The sequence below is a fragment of the Penaeus monodon genome, chromosome 43, assembly GCF_015228065.2.
Source record: "Penaeus monodon isolate SGIC_2016 chromosome 43, NSTDA_Pmon_1, whole genome shotgun sequence".
In the NCBI taxonomy this organism is placed as follows: Eukaryota; Metazoa; Arthropoda; class Malacostraca; order Decapoda; family Penaeidae; genus Penaeus; species Penaeus monodon.
Window position 1 is genome coordinate 27,007,066 of NC_051428.1, and position 5,000 is coordinate 27,012,065.

General features: G+C 32.4%; 1 protein-coding gene across 1 annotated transcript in view; it reads left to right on the plus strand.

Annotated features, from left to right (window-relative positions):
* The window catches only part of LOC119568342 (zinc finger MYND domain-containing protein 19-like), a 9,823-nt gene that overhangs the window by 4,760 nt on the left and 63 nt on the right, over positions 1-5,000 (plus strand). Inside the window, exon 5 of the mRNA XM_037916797.1 lies at positions 1-5,000. This exon is cut by the window's left edge and continues 752 nt beyond it; it is cut by the window's right edge and continues 63 nt beyond it. The gene's annotated coding sequence lies outside the window, so the exon portion shown is untranslated.

Genomic DNA, 5,000 nt, shown 5'->3' on the forward strand with positions numbered 1-5,000 from the left:
TGAATCTTTAGATAGGTGTTGGCGTAAGAAAATTTGTGAGGTTGAATCAAGTATAAAAATACTCTTTCAGTAGAGTTTTGTTGCTTACATTAGAAATTGTCTATAATTGGTTAGCTACACAAGAGACTTTTGTTCAGTCCTTTTTTTAAGATCAATAAGATTCTTATCTGAAAAGATTTAGATGAAAAAAAAAAAAATAGCTTTAGTATGATTCTTCAAGCATTCCAAAGGCATGAGAAAATAGAATTGATGAATAAAATTGAATTGATTGTGAGACAACAGTGAGGAAGACTCTAGCAATATTGTTATGGACATCATAAGGAGGTTTGAACATGCAAATTGCAGGTTCTGCAATAGAATATATATTTATTTCTCAAAATCTTTATATTTGTTGAAGTTTTTGTTGATGATATATGGTGTAGCCCATGGAATTTTAGATGCTTCTCTTGTAAAGCAATGTATATGTATATCTAGTCGAGAGATTGCTGTATATCAATTTAAATAGCTCTGGCTATTTTATTATTATTATTATTATTATTATTATTATTATTATTATTATTATCATATTTGATATTTTAGCTTAAATTTCAAGGGCGACTATAGAAAATTTATTTTCAGGTAATCCTCAACTAACATACATTGTTAGTTATGACAATTAAGTTTAGTGGATATTAAGAAACTTTGTGATGTCTATCAGCAATGTATGCTTGAGCACATTATTATAAAAAAAATTGATAATTAATCCAAGAAGAAGAAAGACATATTCAAATCATTTTGAGGCAAAAAGAAGAGAGAGAGAGAAAAAAAAATTTTCAACCAATCTTTGGCGCTATGTATTGTACAAAAGTATTGGCATGTTTACTTACAGATATGTAACTACTGAATATGACATGTTGCTTACTAACAGTCTGATGCAGGTTGATGTTGTATGCTAATCTAGTACTGACCTGCACTTACAATGGGTTACACCTCATCATGGGGGAAAAAAAAGAAGAAAATTGGTGTAACAGAGTGCAGTGCTTGCTCAACTTCTCATTCCATAAGAGCTGTATGTAATGGTTTTGATTTTTTTTTTTTAATTATTATTATTGATTATTGTTGCAATATATATATATTTTTTCCAAGTGGGCACAGGTGATGTAATATCAAGTTTTGTTAGATGTACAAAGGTCATGATCCAGTGTCCTGTATGGGAGTGGTATTTATTACAGCTTGAGTCTATTTATTCCAGTAATTTTAGTATTTTTTCTTAATAGTATTAGAGTTTATGATCCATTTAATTATTACACCCTTGGTACCTTGTGGCTCAGCCTCATCTCATTTTTGTTTACCTGTGAAAAATCTTGTCATGAGAAAGTGACTTTCCTTAGAATATGGAATTTTTCACAATATATTTATATACATACAGGCAAGCAGGGCAAACTGACAAAGATACAGGCAACAACACAGACATTTAGACTAAGGTAAACATACACATGGGTGTAGGGAATTTTTTTTTAGGAAAGAAATGGGTATTTATACGCCCTCAAATCAACCAATCAAAAAGGCAGTTAGTGTCAGAGAGAGGAGAACCAAACCACCACACCATACAACCCAACAAAAAGATTGTCAAAGCAGAATTTAGACTAGCTTCATGGATGTTACCTCTCAAGATTCTGATTAGACAGTTTTTTTTTTTTTTTGGTTTGGTTTGGTTTGTATGCCCTTTTGCTTTAGTTCTGCTTTCTCTGGTGCTTTCTGCCTTGTGACAAACATGCAGGCAACAGATTTGAGTCATTGTCAAGGAGGGTATATAAGTAATATATGAATGGTTTATGGCATTCTTCCTTCTTACACAGAAATAACTTTGTAGACGGACAGACACATAATACTTCAAGTAAATTACCAATATATGTATACCTGCCAAAAAGTATTCTTAGATTGAAGTTTGCATATTTTTCTGTATGTATGTATATATGTATTTAGGAAGTTTCACATCTATAATTTCTGAAATGAAAGGTATTGGTAAAAAATGTAATAAACATCATTTCAAGTTTTGACATGCTTTACACCTCTATTCAGGTGATGCAGAGTAGACACGAGTCTCATGGTCAATAGCAGTTCCACAGGGTTGCACCAGGGACCACTCCATGAGTTGTGGGTGAAGAGTGCTGAATTTTCTCTGTTTTGTTACTTATCTTTATAATACGGTTGCTCACCTCTTTACCACAAGCCTTGAGCATACATGGCAATGACTGTGGTGCAGCTCTAGGAATTTGTAGGAAGTAAAAAGACAAATGATGTCATAGGATGAGGTCTGATAGACACTGTTGTATGTGTTTTTGACATATCACTTTAATTCTTAAGTGAAAACTAACCCAAGTTCCTTGTTTAGTGTTTTCCTAATCTGTTCCATAATATATATTTTTTCATGGCTTTCTTATTAATTTTTGAAAGTGTTTGTACACATAATTAATTTGTCCAAAGGGTTTTTTTAATCTAATATTTCTTCATTTGCTACTTCATTCTTCATGTGAATGCATTTTTCTCAAAACATTTCTGGATACTAATATTGCTTTATACTACTACAGACTTTTTCTCCCTGTTCTTGTGTTCTTTTTAACAATACTGAAATGAGGCTTTCTTGATAATAACAAGACAATAGAGTAAGATAATGGGCATGACATGTACTTTTTAATGGTAGTTTGATTTAGCTTTAACACTGGAGACATTCTATAGGGCCTGGAACTGAAAATGGAATAGACTTGACATGTGTAACAGGCTTGGAGAAGAAAGAGCAAGGAAAAGGCTATTGAGAAAAAAATCTCCAAGGAGTTTGTTATGTGGGTTTTTTGTTGATCAGTCCATTTCAGAATTAAGATAAGAGGGTTTAAAAGATGTAACCTAAAATTTGGTGATTCCCATTAGAGTTAATTTCACATTCATATATTGTTTAGATAACTAATCTAGCATCTTGATGGTGTATTTTATATGATAATCTCCAGTCTGATGAGGCTGCAGATACTATTTCATGACAGTAATGTTACCAAATTATATGAAGAAAAAATTGTCAAGGCTTTCCTTAAATATTTAAGTATTATAAATAACTGTCCAGAATTTAAAAAAATTTATCATATCATAATGTTTTGGCATTTCTCTGGAAGTAAGAAAGCCCTTTAGCATTCAGAATTCATACTGTCCAGTGTTTCATTCATGTTCTTAACTTTTGTTCCTTTTATACAGTATTTATTTAGCATTAATTAATTACACATGAAATAACTAACATAGGCAATAGCTATTTTTTTGTAAGTTCAGACCACTAATTGAACCATTAAAGAACTGACATGCTAACAGGAAATCCTCAAGCCTAATTTAGTTTTCACAGAGCTATACTAACATAGCTTTGTGATAATTAATGCATAACTGTCATTTGAGAACGCTAAAAGGACCAGATGTTAAAAAAAAAAAAATACTCTCAGATATATGAATACTTTGTATAATGTCATGAGAACCACTCTCTTGTATACCTGTCACAGATCTACAAACATGTTACTTTTGAGATTGTGATGTTCTGTCAGCCATGTGTAGTTAACAATCTGTATTGTGTAAAGGCAGGGTGTACCAATATTTATTAAGTGTAGAATTCATTTGAGCAGCTATTTTTACTTGATGATCTCATACTAACACTAGCATGCTGGTTACTAGCCTAAGCTGTTAATGTTTTTTCTCCCTCTCTTGGATAATACTTCATGGATTAACTCTTAGTGGCATTTGGTCCAAAAATTTGGTGATGGTGTCCTTGCTTCATACATTTGACATTTATTTATTCAAAATTAAGAATATAAGCAGTACCCAGAGCAAGCTTGGACACCTCCAAATTTTCCCAAAGCCCAAAGACAGGACTGAAGTATTTGTGATTTTTGAAAGTAGCTGCTCAAGTGAGCATATTAACAGAGAGTAACTAGGAGAGTATATCAGTAATTGCCTCACTTGCACAATGTCACCAAGAATACCATTTGCCTTTTTTGTGGTAATTTTGAGTATTTTCCACCGAATGTAGGCTAAGAAATAATGTGTTTGAATATTCAATTGTGAGGGGAAAGTAAATAATATTTGTTAAATGGTGTAGGGCATTTAACAAGTTGGGTTTCTGCACATTATTTATTTTTTCCATTTTTATATCTTACTTGAGGGTTCAGTTTTTAAATATGATTGATTAATTTTTATTGTTTTGATGTGAGTTACAATTGCTTGATTTCTCTGGGAATGACTTTTCTTGCATTTCACTTACATAAAGCACCCTACCCTCAGGCTTTCCACAGTCTGACTTCATAAGTCACTCGGCCATTTCAGGCTTGTGCCCAGAACTGAACTTGGTAATGAAATGTATTTTCTCTGGTGTTGCACTCATGGCCCAAGTGCTGCCATTATATGTCAGTGCCTTTTACAAGTCATTATTACCATTTCCTTGCATCCTTCCAAGCAGATCATTCATGTTAACCTTACAGGCATTTGTAATTGTTAAGTTTAAGGACAAATTGTAGGTATGCATTGAAAGGGGGGATGTATGTACTGTGTGTAGTTTGAACATTGACTGCATTTATAGAACTCATGTGTCCTACATCATAATTTATTTTTATTTTATTACAAATGAGGCTTTTTTTCATTTTAAAGCAGCAAATTGAAATGAGGTGTAATGTACATCTGTATTTATGACAATATAAGTGGTTTTGAAGGACAGTATTTGTTGCAAAGAAAAATCTTGACAGATAGGGTTTTTTCCCTCCTGCTGTGTACCAACACAGGAATAGAAGGGGAATAAAAACAAAACCAAATAACAAAAATAAGAAAAAATAATAATGATATGTTGCTCTCTCCCACACCTTCCAAGTTATTTACAACCAATCACAACGCTGATGAAGTGAAAAGCATTTGCATTCTTTTCTCTACTGTTAAATTAATTGCTTTGTTTCTAATGATGAGGGTTCGACTCCCTCAGAAATAGGCTAGGTTAATGACAA